This window comes from Felis catus, chromosome E3, assembly GCF_018350175.1.
Source record: "Felis catus isolate Fca126 chromosome E3, F.catus_Fca126_mat1.0, whole genome shotgun sequence".
Taxonomy (NCBI): domain Eukaryota; kingdom Metazoa; phylum Chordata; class Mammalia; order Carnivora; family Felidae; genus Felis; species Felis catus.
In genome coordinates this window covers 4,574,511-4,591,457 of record NC_058383.1, presented here as the reverse complement: position 1 = coordinate 4,591,457, position 16,947 = coordinate 4,574,511, and the positions used below count along the sequence as shown (strand labels likewise).

The 16,947-nt window shown below is 44.5% G+C and overlaps 1 protein-coding gene across 21 annotated transcripts in view; it reads right to left on the bottom strand.

Annotated features, from left to right (window-relative positions):
- The window catches only part of LOC105261300 (zinc finger protein 239-like), a 68,962-nt gene that overhangs the window by 20,891 nt on the left and 31,124 nt on the right, over positions 1 to 16,947 (bottom strand). For 10 of the 21 annotated variants that reach the window (XM_045048250.1, XM_045048266.1, XM_023246251.2 and 7 more), the window contains exons 1-2: positions 458 to 879; positions 239 to 360 (exon numbers count right to left, since the gene is read on the bottom strand). The exons of 3 other annotated variants lie outside the window; for them this stretch is intronic. The gene's annotated coding sequence lies outside the window, so the exon portion shown is untranslated. 8 more of the 21 variants (XM_045048261.1, XM_045048265.1, XM_045048253.1 and 5 more) reach the window with 7 other exon arrangements.

Here is a 16,947-nt window from a genome sequence, read left to right as displayed (position 1 = left end):
GTGTCCATTCATCCATAGATAGGCGTCATTATCAGAGCACCCACACCTTGGTGGCCCTTATCTGTTCAGGGGACCGACACCGCCCTAGGTCTCTAGCCAAGAATAGAACCCGGTGCTACACCAGTTGCCTGACCCAGACACTCAATAAACATTGGTCATAGGAACACCGACACCATAAATCCCTGAAATACCAATCATTTCACTCCCTCCTTCCTTGCCCTCATAGCTCAGAGCCTACCGTTGGCTGTGATGTGGGGTCCGAAGGAGTGACAGAGGGTCGGACAGAAGGGGGGGGGGGGCTTCCTCAGCAGTCCCTCCTCACCCACGGGAGGCCCGGCCACCCAGGCGGAGTTCAGGGACCTGGACGGGCAGAAAAGCTCCGGGTCAAGGGACAGAAACAAATCCAGTATCTGGAAAGAAGGGTGACCATTCGGGAAAGAGCTGGCCCCCAGCTCACCGGGGCCAAGGCTGTCACGGGTCCACCGCGCTAAGCCCTCTGTGGACGGACGGTGGGCTCCGACGACGCTGGGCTGTAAAGCAAAGCAATGAGACCAGCCTGCCCACAGCTCCCGCCCCAAACCAGACAGGAACCCTGACCCTCCCCAGTAGACGTCAGACAGAGCCGCCCACCAGACCCCCCTAGCAGAGCACCCCTCCCAGGGCCCGCCAGCTCTGCAGCCGTGGCTCTGCCACACGTGCCCTCTCTACCGCGGGGGCAGAGGGAATCGTCAGTCCCAGATGCAGCGGGAGCCTCAGGACTGGCTAAGTCCCAGGTGCCGGCCACGCGAACCCCGCCAAGGGTCCGGAAGTGCGCAGATTGCTGTGGGAGACCTCGGGACACAGCCGAGATGCCCCTGGACTGGGCGGAACTACAACTCCCGGGAGACTCCGCGGTGAGGTACTTCCGGCCGGCGGCCCAGCCGTTTCCGGCCACGGGGCGGCAGGTGTGGGCCAGCAGGCGCCGCGCCGCGGGCGCCGTGTGGACCGGTGGGTTGTGGGAAAACGCACCTTCTCCCGCGTTGTTGCCAGCCAGCGGTCGCCCCGGGGGCTTTCCACCGGATCGGACTGGGTCGCCCCCAGTCCTGCGCCGTGTTGAGGGACCGGTCATGGCCCCCGTTCCCCCCCCCCCCCCCGCCAATTTGGGCGCCCAGCCTGGGTCCGTCTGTATGTCTCTACCCAGAAGCCCATTACCTGAGGGGCTCCATGTCGGGCACCTGGTTTTGTAAAACAAACAAACTCAAATCCTTTAGTCCTCATGACAGTCCCCAGCGTAGGTATCATTATCCCCATTTCACAGAATCAGAGGCAGTCTTTCTCAGTATTTTTACTCTGGAAGAGCCCTTGAAATAGTCTCAGGTCTCAGCAAACCCTTGCCCAAATATTGTTGCAGCTCATGGTTGAGTAAGACAATCATCAAGTTACACTCACAATATAATCAGTATACAAATGGACAACGGCCAGACCATGTACCGAGATAGGACGCTGACCTATCACCACTGCCACCTGCGCAGAAACCAACTCCCCTGTCTACAATAAACAGCGCAGAAAGCCAGATTGCTATCTTTAGTAACAATCCAGGCAGCTGAACAATAACTTCTGTCACAGTCCCAAATGGCCAGGACTTCGTCAATGACTGGCAGCTTTCTTAATGTTTGTCCTCACTTCTAACTCAGGAGTAACCAGAGAAAACATTGAATATACACCCGCTAACCCATCACATGGGATGCCCCACTCCCAAGCTAGCTTGCTTCCAGCTTCGTCCTGCCATCAGCCGCCAATGAGGGCATTTGGAAACCTTCCCTTTTCTCCCCATAGTAAAACTTCCCCGTTGCCCTGCCTGCCTTTGAGTCTCTGCCAAAACTCAAGTTAACAGCGACTGCTTTTTTTTTTTTAATTTGTTTTTTTTTAACATTTATTTATTTTTGAGACAGAGAGAGACAGAGCATGAACAGGGGAGGGGCAGAGAGAGAGGGAGACACAGAATCTGAAACAGGCTCCAGGCTCTGAGCGGTCAGCACAGAGCCCGATGTCGGGCTCAAACTCACGACCCTGAGATCATGACCTGAGCCGAAGTCGGACGCTTAACCGACCGAGCCACCCAGGCGCCCCACGACTGAGTGCTTTGAGACAGCAAGCTCTGAAAAAATAAACTTGGCCTGTTTGTCGGTGTTTATTTTCAGAGATATAATTGTCAATATTTTTCTGTAGGTTCTGTTCATTCTTTTTTAATGTTTATTTTGGAGAGAGACAGACAGAATGTGAGCGGGCAGGGGCAGAGAAAGAGGGAGACACAGAATCTGAAGCAGGCTCCAGGCTCAGCCATCAGCACAGAGCCCCAAAGCAGGGCTCGAACCCACCAACTGAGAGATCATGACCTGAGCTGAAGTCGGACGCTTAACCGACTGAGCCACCCAGGTGCCCCTAGATTCGGTTCATTCTGGCTACCTACTCTTTTGTGTGGTTTTCCCCTCATCATTTGCCATTATAAATGTATTATTCAAAATTCACAAATTAAGGGAAGGTAAAAGAAATTTAAAGTTTAAAATTATGCTTTTTCTTTGCTCATAGCATTTATACCGCTGGATTTATTAAAATTTAGTTCTTTGGGATCACCCATGCTACTAAACAGTGCCAATAAATTGTACTTATTCTATACTGTTTCTGGAATTACTGGCAGAGTTTGAACAACCAAGTAGGATATTGGTCTAAATAGATATTCTTTATGCCATCATGTATTGTGTATGAGAGAGGGGCTAGGGGCAGCCTTATCATGTGATTTTTAAAAAAAAAAAGTCTACTAAAATGATCATTTTAACTATCAATATATTTAAATAGTAAGTTTCATATCAATGAATCCATTTTGCATCTTTGGATGGAGCCTATAAGAACTTTTAGAATATATTATTAGACTCAGTTCATGCTTTTTTTAATGTTTACTTATTAAAAAATTTTTTTTCACAATTTTTTTATTTTTGATAGAGACAGAGCACGAGTGGGGGAAGTGCAGAGAGAGACAGAGACACAGAATCTGAAGCAGGCTCCGGGCTCTGAGCTGTCAGCACAGAGCCCGATGCGGGGCTCGAACTCACAAACCGTGAGATCATGACCTGATCTGAAGTCGGACGCTTAACCGACTGAGCCACCCAGGTGCCCCTAATGTGTATTTATTTTTGAGAAAGAGAGAGAGAGAGAGACAGAGAGAGACAGAGACAGAGCAGGGGAAGGGCAGAGAGAGGGGGAGACACAGAATCTGAAGCAGGCTACAGGCACCAAGCTGTCCTGAGCTGAAGTCGGACACTTAACCGACTGAGCCACCTAGGTGCCCCACATGCTCTTTTTTTTTCTTTAATGTTTATTTATTTTTGAGGGAGAGAGGGAGACAGGGAGAGAGAGAGAAAGAGAGAGAGAGAGAGAGAGAGAGAAAGAGAGAATGTGAGCAGAGGAGGGGCAGAGAGAGAGGGAGACAAAGGATCCAAAATAGGCTCTGAGCTGTCAACACAGAGCCAAGGCAGGGCTGAAACCCACAAACCCCAAGCCGAAGTTGGTCACTTAATCAACTGAGCCATCCAGGTGCCCGAGTTCATGCTTTTTTTTTTTGGGGGGGGGGAAGTAATCCTATTGTTTTATAACATGAGGCTGCTTCTCCTTTTATTTCTACTTCCTGTGTCATGTTTGGACATCAGGGATCTGAGTCCTTTGCAGATTCAGCTACATAACTTTATATATAACATTTGTTCTAGAGAAAGTTACAAACAGTAGAAATTATCCCCTTCAAAACATTTGGAAGATTCATTCGTGAAACTTCTGAGTGTAGAAACTTTTTATAGGATAATTCTTTTAGGGTTTTATGTCTTTTGTTTTGTTCTTTTCTTCCTGTTAAACTGGTCTTGGTAATGTATTTTTTCCCCAAATTGTTCTTTAATTCAGTATTTTCAAGTTTTCACTAAGTTTTTTTTTTTTTATTAAGCCTATTACTTTAAATTACTTTAAATTTCCAGATCTGGGGTGCCTGGGTGACTCAGTCGGTTGAGTGTCTGACTTCGGCTCAGGTCATGATCTCATGGTTCTTGAGTCTGAGCCCCGCGTCAGGCTCTGTGCTGACAGCTCAGAGCCTGGAGCCTGCTTTGGATTCTGTAACTCCCTCTCTGTCCCTCCCCTACTTGTGTGCTCGCACACGCCTTCTCGCGTTCTCTCTCTCTGTCAAAAATAAATAAACATTTAAAAAAATTTTAATTTCCAGATCTATTTTTAGAGAGTTTCCCTGGAATTGATCTCTTTTTGTATTGATTACCGCAATCACTTATTTTTTTCCCCCAAACATAGAGCTTTAGATTTGTTTATTATGTCATCATAAAAGCCATATATGAACGACCCAACACTAATCTCATCCTCAATGGGGAAAAACTGAAAGCTTTCCCCCTAAGTTCAAGAACAAGACAGGGGATGTCCACTCTCGCCACTGTCATTCAACATAGTATTGGAAGTCTTAACCTCTGCAATCAGACAACACCAAGAAATAAAAGGCATCCAAATCGGCCAGGGGGAGGTCAAACTTTCACTCTTTGCAGAGGACATGATACTCTATATGGGAAACCCTAAAGATTCCATCAAAAAACTGCTAGAACTGATTCATGACTTCAGCAAAGTTGCAGGATATAAAATCAACGCACAGAAATTGGTCGCATTCCTGTACACCAACAATGAAGCAACAGAAAGAGAAATCAAGGAATTGATCCCATTTACAGTTGCACCAAAACCCATAAAATATCTAGGGATATATCTAACCAAATAGGTGAAAAATCTATATACTGAAAACTATAGAGGGCTTATGAAAGAAATTGAAGAAGGCACAAAAAAATGGAAAAAGATTCCATGCTCCTGGATAGGAAGAACAGATATTGTTACAATGTCGATACTACCCAAAGCAATCCATGTATTCAATGCAATCCCTATGAAAATAACACCAGCATTCTTCACAAAGCTAGAACAAATAATCCTAAAATTTGTATGGAACCAGAAAAGACCCCGAATAGATTTATTAATTCGGTTTTTTCTTTTCTTCTCTGAGAGAGAAAATAAAACTCTTACAGTTACCCTTTAATATCAAGATTACAAGGAAACTAAAATAAATGGGAGCATTCCACTTAGGAGCAGTCCAATGCTAATCACAAAAGAAGAACTAAAAGGATGCAGCTACATTATTTAGGATGTGGGTAAAACTGTGATAAATAGAGATGCCAAAAGAAAAAAAAACAGTGCCTTAAAAAAAAACCACAGATGATTTTTTCTGTTCATAAACTCATCTGGACAGCCTCAAGGGAGTCAGAAATCTGAGCTCCTTCTGAATTACTACTCTACCCTCCCAAGATGGCCAACATGACATTCTGTCTCTCACCTAGGAGTGAGGAGGGAAAGGCAGTGCGGAGAAGGCCCTTTCTTTTAGAGCATAATCTGAAAGAGGCACAAGTCACTTCTGCTCACATCCCATTGGGCGAGTCTCATCAAGTGACCACCCCTAACTACAGGGAAGACTGGGAAATGAAGTCTTCATTCTGGGAGGGCAGTATTCCCAGCTAAAAAACAAGGATTTATGACTTGAGAAGCAGAGACAGATATTGGGAGATAATGAGCAGTGTCTGCCATAGGAGGTAAGAGAGCGGGAGAGGTGTCGCCAAACAAGTGGAAGCAGATCGGGATATTAACCAGGAGCCTCGCCCCACCTCGCCAAGTTCGATGGTTGACAGTGTTGGATTTCATTTTCTCCATTTCACCAGAGGACAAAATTTAATCTCCTAGGGATGGGAGTGAAATTGATAAGCACTAAGAGCTACCCAGATATGCTGGATAGAGCTGGAGCCCGGGGCATCTAACTGCTCTGATTGTAGATTTTCAAGTTTTTCAGTGTATTTGAAGAGCACAAGAAACATTTGGGTTAACACACCCAATAATACACATAGAGCCCACCCCCGTATTCCCAAATAACGAATGTAAACAGCCTAGTACCTGTTCTTCCATAGAATTCTCCTGCTTCTATGTAATCATATAAAACCAATGCAAAGGCCATTCACGTTTAATATGGTCATTAATATGTTTGGGTCTAAATCTCTCATCTAACTGTTTTTAATTGGTCCTATTTGGTTTTTATTCTCCTTTTCATATTTCCCTGCCTTCTTCTGGATTACTTGAATGTTTTTTATGATTCCTGTCCTAGTCCATCTGGGCTGCTAGAACAGAATACCTTGGACCAGGTGGCTCATCAACAACAGAAAATTATTTCTCACAGTTCTGGAGGCTGCAAAGTGCAAGATCAAGGTGCCAGCACATTCAGTGTCTGGTGAGGACCTCCCTCCAGGTTTATAGACTCAGGTCTTCTCACTGTGTGCTCACGTGGTGGAAGCCAGGAGGGAGCTCTCTGGGGTCTCTTTTAGAAGGCACAAGTTCCGGGGTGCCTGGGTGGCGCAGTCGGTTAAGCATCCGACTTCAGCCAGGTCACAATCTCGCGGTCCGTGAGTTCGAGCCCCGCGTCGGGCTCTGGGCTGATGGCTCGGAGCCTGGAGCCTGTTTCCGATTCTGTCTCCCCCTCTCTCTGCCCCTCCCCCGTTCATGCTCTGTCTCTCTCTGTCCCAAAAATAAATAAACGTTAAAAAAAAAATTAAAAAAAAAAAAAGGCACAAGTTCCATTAAGGGGGGCTCTACTCATGACTTCCCAAAGTCCTCGCCTACTAATACAATCACATTCAGGGTTAGTCTTCAACATAGGACGGGGGAGAGGACACGCATTCAGTCCACAGTGTAGAGGCCGCTTTTAGGCAACACGCTAGAGCAATGGGAACCTGAGTAAGGCAAAAGGGCCCACCGTGACCACCAGGCTGAATGCAAACAGTCCATTAGGGGACCCACCTCGAAACAGCCATAGACCCTGGCCTAGACCAATGGGCTACATACAACTGGGCACAGGTACCAAAAAAGGAAAATTCCATCTGTTCCCAACCCTCCTCACTGCCCCCTTGACTATAGCCCACCCCCCACCTCCTGGCAGACAGTCTCTCCTTTGCTGTCCCACCTGCCGCTCTTTGCGGTGTATTCAACAAACTTCCATCTCCTTGGTTCTGCCTTGGGTGAATTCTTACCCCCACTTGCACCGCTGGCCCCCCATTCGGAATGCCCCACATAAGGCAATTACACTTTCTCTTTTGTTGGCTCATTGGCTCTAACTCTTTATTATTTTAGTGGTTGCTTTAGATTCACAGAAGCCATTTTAACATCTCATAATCTACCTTCTAGTGCTAGAAAATATGTGACATCATACCTAGCACTCTCCGGCACTCTGTCCTCAGAGCCTCTAACTACTTTGATCTCCCTGGGCTCTCGGGTCCGGGCCCCAAATCAGGGAGTCCTCCAGGCTTCACCTGGGTTATCCTCTTTGTACCTAAACCTGAAAACTCTCCCAAGGCTGGGGCAATTGTAGGGTTCCTTCATTTATTCCCTCCCCCTTAGGACTGACAGTTCACTGCTTAGTATGTCTCCCAAATAATTGTTTCATATATTTTTATTAGATTTTGTTTGTTTGTTTGTTTCAGATAGAAGGATAGATCTGGTTTCTGTTATACTATCTTCACTGGAAACAGAAGTTTATCTTCATTTTTGAAAGATATTTTCACTGGATATAGAATTACAGGTCAACAGAGGGTTTTTTTTTTTTTCTATCAGCACTTAAAAAAATGTCATTCCGATCGAAGATGGCCAACATGGCAGAGAAGTAGGGGGATCCATACTTCCCAAGTCTCCCAAACAAAGAATGCCTGAAGCCAAAGGACTTTGAACCCCAAGAGTCTGGGAGGAAAAGAGACTGAGTCTACCAGGAAGAAACCGGGACAACCTGAGAAACCATAGGGCTACTTCAAGGAATAAATCAAAGCACACCTGGTGGAGGGTCCACAACATCACTACGAGTAGGGAAATAAAATAACCAAAGTCACAACAACAGACAGCGAGTAACACTCTCCAAAAAACACCTCCTGAAGAGCCAGGCACTAGACAGTGTATAACCCCCCTTTAATACAGCAGTGCTCGCAGGTGCAGAGCACATAACAAGCTTTTAAAACTCATAAGGGAGAGTAAAGTAGCCCAAATGACGATATGGGACAAATCCCCTCAAAAGAAATTCCAGGAAGAAGTGACAGCTAAAGAATTGACCAAAATAGATTTAAGCAACAGAAGTGAACAAGAATTTAGAATAATAGTCATAAAATTAATCACTGGGCTTGAATAAAGCATAGAAGGCAGCAGAGAATCTATTACTACAGAGATCAAGGGACTAAAAAATAGTCATGATAAATTTAAAAATGCTATAAATGAGGTGTAAAATAAAATGGAGGCGGCCACAGTGTGGATTGAAGAGGCAGAGGGGAGAATAGGTGAATCAGAAGATAAAATTATGGAAATAGAGGAAGCTGAGAAAAAGAGAAAAAAATCCAGGATCATGAGGGGAGAATTAGAGAACTAAGTGACTCAATCAAACAGAACAAGATCTGTATCATAGGAAGAGAGAGAGAGAGAAAGGGAAAGAAGGTGTACTTGAACAAATCCCAATCTGGGGAAGCTGAGAACTTCCTCAATCTGGGGAAGCCAACAGGCACTGAAATCCCAGAGGCACAGAGACCTCCCTTCAGACGTAACTTGAATTGATTTTCTGCACAACATATCCTAGTGAAACTGGCAAAATACAAGGATAAAGAGAGAATTCTGAAAGCAGCTAGGGGTAAACAGGCTCTAAAGGTAGACACATAAGAGTACTGGCAGATCTATCTACTGAAACTTGGCAGGCCAGAAAGGAATGGCAGGAAACCTTCAATGTGATGGACATGAAAAATATGCAGCCAAGAATCTTCTACCCAGAAAGTCTGCCATTCAGAATAGAAGGAGAGAGAAAGGTTTTCCCAAACAAAGAAAAACTGAAGGAATTCATCACCACTAAACCAGCCCTACAGGCGATCTTAAGGGGGACTCTGTGAGTAAAATGTTGCAAGAACCACAAACTACCCAAGACACCACTACAAGCATGAAACCTACAGATAACACAATGACTCTAAACCCCTATCTTTCAATAATAACATTGAATATAAATGGACTAAATGCTCCAATCAAAGGACATAGGGTATCAGAATGGATAAAAAAAAACAAGACCCATCTATTTGCTATTTACAAGAGACTCACTTTATTTTTAAAAAAATTTTTTAATGTTTATTTATTCTTGAGAGAGAGAGAGACAGAGACAGAGCATGATGGGGGAGGATCAGAGAGAGACAGACAGACACAGAATCCAAAGCAGGCTCCAGGCTCTGAGCTGTCAGCACAGAGCCCGACGTGGGGCTCGAACTCATGAGCCGTGAGTTCATGACCCAAGCCAAAGTCGGACACCTAACCGACTGATCCACCCAGGCACCCCACAAGAGACTCACTTTAGACCTGAGGACACCTACAGATTCAAAGTGAGAGGATGGAGAACTATCTATCATGCTACTAGAAGTCAAAAGAAAGCTGGAGTAGCCATACTTATATCAGGCAAACTGGAGTTGAAAGGTTGTAACAAGAGATGATGAAGGGCATTATATAATAATTATAGGGTCTATCCATCAGAAAGAGCTAACAATTATAAATGTTTATGTACCAAATTCGGAAGCACCCAAATATATATATATATATATATATATATACACACACACACACACACACATATACATATATATATATACATGTACATGTGTGTGTATATATATATGTATATATATATAAATGTCATTCCATTTTCTTCTGATTTGGGGAATTTATTCTTCTGCAAATAAGCTGCTTTTTTTCTGTGTTTAATATTTTTACACTCCCATATTAAGAATTTCAGAAAAAGAACAGCAAACTAAACCCAAAGAAATGAGCATGACAATGATCCTAAGTTTGGAGAATAAACTGGTAAAATAGAAGATAAATGAAAATAAAGGGGGTCAAAAATCCCAAAGACCTAGTTGTGAGAGACAAAACTATATCACTTTGAGAAGATACAGAATATCTTCGTGATTTTCAGAATGAGGAAGGTGATTTCCTAAGAAAAACACAAAAATCATTAACTATGAAGGAATAGGTTGGTAAGATCGCACCAAGAGTAAGGACACCCTAAAGAGAATGAATGAACTGGCCACAGCGTGGGAGACCTATCATACTCATAATTTACAAAGACTCATCTGAAGAACTAAGAATTCCTAGAAATGACTAAGAAAAAAAAGTAGATGATGCAATGGAAAAAAGAATTATCAAAAACACGGACAGGGGGCGCCTGGGTGGCTTGGTCGGTTGAGCGTCCGACTTCGGCTCAGGTCATGATCTCGCAGTCCGTGGGTTTGAGCCTCGCGTCAGGCTCTGTGCTGACAGCTCAGAGCCTGGAGCCTGTTTCAGATTCTGTGTCTCCCTCTCTCTCTGCCCCTCCCCTGTTCATGCTCTGTTTCTCTCTGTCTCAAAAATAAATAAACGTTAAAAAAAAAAATAAAAAAAAAAAACCAAACACGGACAGGTATTTTTCCAGAAGAGAAGATCCAAATGGGCAATGAAGGACACAGAAAGGTGCTCAACTTTAGTAATGATCAAGGAAACGTGAACTACAAGCCACCAAGGCGGCACAGGCAACTCCAAGGATGAGCAAAGCAGTAAAACCACAGCAACACTCATTACTGGTGAAGAGTGGAGATGAATGCAACCCCGTAGGGTGACATTTGGGCATGCCACAGGACAGATGAATGCGTGTATGCTAAGCCCCGGCAATTTCACCTTTAGGTACGCCCTGCTGAACGAGTTTCTCAACCGTGCCACCACTGACATTTGTGGCCAAATTAATTCCGTCGCAGGGGTGCTGTCCTGTGCATTGTAGGACGTGTAGCGGCACCCAGATGCCAGTAGCACGCTCCACATTTACGGCCACCGAAAATGTCTCCGGACATTGCCACGTGTGTCTGGGGTGTGGAGGGGAAGCAAAATTGCCCCAAATCGAGAACCACTTGTTTAAGACAATCACGTAGCTTATGCAAAGTCAGGGAGTTACAGCCTCATCAGACCAGGGATTTAAATCATGAGAAACCTGAGTCCAGAGTATGTGGCTTGCCAGGTAGAATCTGCTTTCCTTCTTCCATGACTGAAGCCTGGGCCGTCTTGCATGGGAACTGATGGGCTCCTTCAGCACCTCCATTTGGGAGCTGGACTTGGAATCCCCAATACAACTATGCAACAGGGTTTGTCGCTCATTTCTGTTGGAAATATCGCCCCAGACAGCAGCTCCAGATCTCAGATTCAGCATCAAATCTCTTTCCAAATATAGAAACACCCATAAGTGAGAAAGCAGCCCCATATTTTCCTGAGACAACCAGTAACAATCTAACAAACAGCCAGTGACGTCACGGTTAAAATAACACAACGCCAACACTATAAAAAGTCCCAGATTTCAGTATTACAAGCTCCTGATATCATCAGGTTTCAACCAAGGAGTTAATATCCCATTTGAAATCTTCTCCTCCTTAGAAAAAAATTTTTTTTATTTATTTTGAGAGAGAGACAGAGAGACAGAGAGAGAGAGGGAAGGAGGGAGGGAGGGAGAGAGAGAGAGGGAGAGAGAGAGAGAGCAGGCAAGCGAGCACCAACAGGGGAGGGGTAGAGAGAGTGGGGAGAGACAACCCCAAGCAGGCTCCACACTGCCCGCACAGAGCCCAATGCAGGGCTCAGACCAGGAACCGTGAGATCATGACCTGAGCTGAAATCAAGAGTCAGACACTTAACCGACTAAGCCACCCAGGTGCCCCAGAAAAAGTTAATGAAGTAAATCTCTTACTCCTTGCTGTAAAAATTCTGCATAGCCCCACTTATGTGGGTGGCAGGTACCTAAGTAGAATCTGCCTTCCTGCTTTCAACTCTGGACCGTATTCCATTATAGTTCGTGCTTCCTTCAGCATCTCTGGGGTGGCTCAATTCTCCTCCAAAGCTACTGTTTCCACTTTTCCAAGATGCCAACAAATCAACTGTACATAAATACCACAGTAGCTTAAGGGGCTTAGACGTTGCCACTCTACCCTCACAAGTTAAAAACTGAGCAAACTAAAACACCAACAACTCTACTTAGATCCATCAGGGAGGTGAGGGCATGGGCAAGCCACGGGGCCCCAAAATGGAGAGGGAGGCAGGAAGATTCAGAGAATCACCACTTACCAGAGCAGAAGCCCCCGCGTGAACCGGTCTGGGTTAAGAAAACCTGCACTGAAGCTGATGAGTTGCCGGAGGCTCAGTGTTTTGAACAAGTCTGAGAGTCCAAACCTTGGGAGGGGGACACGCTTTCATGAGTCTTACCTCAGGAGTTCCCCCCGGTGCTCATAGCGACCATGCGAGGAAAACTCCCTCGCGTTTCCCGCAGGGAGAAGAGAACGGTAGCCATTTTGAAATACACCAGAGCATTCTGTTCTTCTTAATAAGGCCCGCCCTCAGGAGAAACTAGTTAACCAGAGCCTAACCTACTGGGGTCTTATCAGAGCCTAATTGACCAGAGGAAGGGAGATTCTCAGCTCCAGCCAGCTGTCACTATACTATCCCACCCAATGAGGGAGACGGAACGAGCAGCATGTGTGAGGCTCACAGTCCAGAGGCACAGGGTGACTACAAACCTGAGACCTAGTCATTGGATGTGCTCTCCCTCCCTGACACCTTACCAGCACTTTACTAAAGGCCCATTACAGCAGTTTTTACCCAGTGTGTCATGTCGAGCAATCAAGACAAAATTACAAGGCATACTAAGAGGCAAAAAACAGTTTGAAGAGACTGAACAACCATGGGAGCGAGAATCGGGTATGCCAGAAATGTTGGATTCCTAGGCCAAAAAGTTTTAAAAACTGTGATTAATATGGTTGAGGCTTTAATGGAAAGAGCAGACAACAGGTAAACAGGTGAATAATGTAGGCAGGGAGATGGAAATTCCAAAAAAGAATAAGAAGGAAATGCTAGAAATCAAAAGCACTGTAACCAAAATAAAGAATGCCTTTGATGGGCTTATCAGGGGACTGGACACATCTGAGGATAGAGTTCCTAAGCTTGAGGACATCTCAGTAGAAACCCTCAAAAACTGGGGCTCCTGGGTGGCTCAGTCAGTTGAGCGTCCAACTCTTGATTTCAGCTCCGGTCATGATCCCAGGGTGATGGGATTGAGCCCCAGGTCTGGCTCCATGCTGAGCATAGAGCCCGCTTGGGATTCTCTCTCTCCCTTTGCCCCTTCCCCGCCACCTCTGAAATAAATAAATAAGTAAGTAAATAAATAAATAAATAAATAAATAAATAAAATTTTTCATCTTAAGCCTCAAAAACTAAAAAGTGAAGAAAAAAGGAGGAGGAGGAGGAGGAGGAGGAGGAGGAGGAGGAGGAGGAGGGGAAAAACAGGAAAAAGAAAAAGAAAAACCAGAACAGAATATCTAAGAACAACGAAAAAAGACATGGCATATAGGTCATGGAAATGCCAGTAGAAGAGAGAGATAAAAGAAGAAACATTTTAAACAGAAATGACTGAGAATTTATGTTAGACATCAAACCTCAGATCCAGAAAGCTCAGAGAACACCAAAACAAAACAAAACAACAAAACAAAAAACAGACAAAAATGAAAACGCCAAACAGGACAAATGCCCAAACACAAACAAACAAAAAATATACCTAGGCATGTCATCATCAAAGGAAAAATCAAAGGAAAAATCAGCTTACCTATAGAGGAACAAAGGTAAAAATTACCTGACTTCTCGGAAATCACCCAAGCAAGAAGAGGACAGAGTAAAATATTTAAAGAATTAAGAGGAAAAAAACCCACTAACTTAAAATTATGTAACGTGCAAAATTATGGTTCAAAGGAAAAGAATAAAGACTTTCTCATAGAAACAAAACTAAGGGAATGTGTCGCTTGTAGACCTGCCCTGAACGCATCTGCCATCAGATAATCACAAATTAAAAACAACAATGAGATACACTAACTCATCTCTGAGAATGGTCAGAATCCAACACTGACATCGCCAAATGCTGGTGAAGATGTGAGTGAACTCCCATTCACGGCTGGCGGGAGTGCAAAATGGTGCAGCCACTTTGGAAGACAGTTTGGCTGTTTCTTATAAAACCAGACATACTCTTCCCAGATGATCCAGCAACCACAGTCTTTGGTATCTGCGCAATGGAGCTGAAAACTTACGTCCACACAAAAGGCTGATTTTTATAGCCTAGAAGCAACCAAGGTGTTCTTCAGTAGGTGAACGCGTAGATAAACGGTGGTCAACCCAGACAATGGAGTATTATTAGATTCTAAAACAGAAATGAGCTATCAAGCCATGTAAATGCATACTTCTCAAGTGAAAGAAGCCAGTCTGAAAAGGCTGCATATGGTAGGATCCCAACTATACGACATTCTGGAAAAGGCAAAGCTATGGAGACAGTGAAAGATCAGCGCTTGCTAGGGGTTAGGAGGGAAGGAGGGGTGAATAGGTGGGGCACAGAAGATTTTTCGGGCAATGTTACTATTCTGTACGATACTACAGTGGTGAGTATATGCATTATACATTCCACCAAACCCATAGAATGTGTAACAGCAAGAGTGCACCCTAACATAAGCTGTGGACTTTGGGTGATTATGGTACATCAAAGTGGGTTCATCAGTTGTAACATATGTAGCACCCTGTACATAGTGGCCATAGTTGGGGAGCCTGTGCCTATATGGGAACAGGAGTTATACAGGAACTCCGTATACTTTCCATTCAATAAGCTGTGAACCTAACTGCTCTTAAAAAATATATATTAATTAAAAAAAAAAAGTTGCACGAATCAAGACCCATGCCCTCAGGAGCTTAAAATTTAGTAAGCTGATATTTAAAATGTGAAGGATTACATACAATATCATCATAAATAATGTTAGAAAGTAAGCTAAAGGTTCAGAGATGACAGTCGTAAAACACACCGTAGACAAATGACTAGTATCCAGAATCTATGACTGCTGCCTACATATCAACCCACAAAAGATAAAAAACCCGCCTGAAATGTGCAAATGATATGAACCAATAATTCGGCCCGCAGGCAGTAGTCGGCTGACCCTGACTTCAAATGCTATTATTGCGATAATCCAAGTACATTATTTTATGATCACACGAGTAGAAGTTCTGAGATAAGGTTGGATGTTTAAAGATAATATTGAATATATATAATATAATCTAGATATAATATGCATTACATTTTGATATCAGAGTCAACAGAGTTTGCTGATAAATCCGCTGTGGGGTGAGAGAGAAAGGCGTGTCCGGGATGACTTTAAGAAAGACATAACCACAGCACTAGCCCCTCATCCATACAATCACGAGAATGCCAGCAACGTTACCGCCATCACAGCAGTTCAAAAATCTGACGTCCAAATTCCTTTTCTAAGCCAAAGGGCATCCCATGAGCCTATCACACCATGCCACCCCACCAGCACTTCTGATTCACGTGAACTGATTCCTTACGGAACGCCGGCCACTGTCCTGACTGTTCCCCGTGAGACAGGTAGGTTAGGATCTCCAATTGACAAGTGCGGATCCCGAGGTTGAGAGGGACTAAAATGACGCGTGTAAACTCACATAGTTAGAAGCCAAGATTAAAAATTCAGCATCTCTTGGGCACCTGGGTGGCTCAGTTGGTTAAGCATCCTACTCTTGATTTCGGCTCAGGAGCCGAAATAAGTAAAATAAACTTAAAAAAAATTCTTTAAAAAATTCAGCATTTCTGAATCCAAAGCCACAAAGGATGGTGCTCTATAGTTTAGACCTGGACTTTGGGCTGAGAACCAGAGCAGAAAGTGAGGAGAGTAGATAGAGTAGGAGTAGAACAGAAAACTTCCTTGGTTTCTTCTTCTTCCCCTTTTCCTCCTTCTCCTCCTCTTCCATCTTCTTTAATGTTTATTTTTGAGAGAGAGAGAGAAAGAAAGAAAGAGAGAGAGAGAGAGAACAAGCAGGGAAGGAGTAGAGAGAGGGGGAGAGAGAGAATCCAAAGCCGGCTCCATGCTATCAGCGCAAAGCCTGACTTGGGGCTCGAACTCACAAACCAGGAATCCCCTTGGTTTCTTCTTCATCAAGATACCAGTTGTCTGGGATTTCTAGCCTATGAATTTAAAACTCATTTGAGATAAACACTCCTTCAAAAGATTAATCCTGTGGGCGCCTGGGTGGCTCAGTCGGTTAAGCGTCCAACTTCCACTCAGGTCATGATCTCATAGCTCTAGAGTTTGAGGCCTGTGCTTACAGCTCAGAGCCTGGAGCCTGCTTCGGATTCTGTCTCCCTTTCTCTCTCTGCCCCTCCCCTGCTCATGCTCTGTCTCTCTCTCCCTCTAAAAAATAAATAAACTTAAAAAAAAAAAAGATTAATCATCGGGCACCTGCATCTCAGTCAGTTAAGTGTCCAACTCTTGATTTCCATTCGGGTCATGATCCCATTGTTTGTGAGTTTGAGCCCCATGTCCGGCTGTGTGCTGACAGCGAGGAGCCTGCTGGGGATTCTCCCTCTCCCTCTCATCTGTCCCTCCCCTGCTCATGCTCTCTCTAAGATAAATAAATAAATATTTTTTAAAAAGGATTAATCGTGGGGCGCCTGGGTGGCGCAGTCGGTTAAGCGTCCGACTTCAGCCAGGTCATGATCTCGCGGTCTGTGAGTTTGAGCCCCGCATCAGGCTCTGGGCTGATGGCTCAGAGCCTGTAGCCTGTTTCCGATTCTGTGTCTCCCTCTCTCTCTGACCCTCCCCCGTTCATGCTCTGTCTCTCTCTGTCCCAAAAATAAATAAACGTTTAAAAAAAAAAAAAAAAAGGATTAATCGTGACCAGGCTCCTCACATTACCGTGTGGGGAGGAGCAGGGATTGGGGGCCACACCCACACA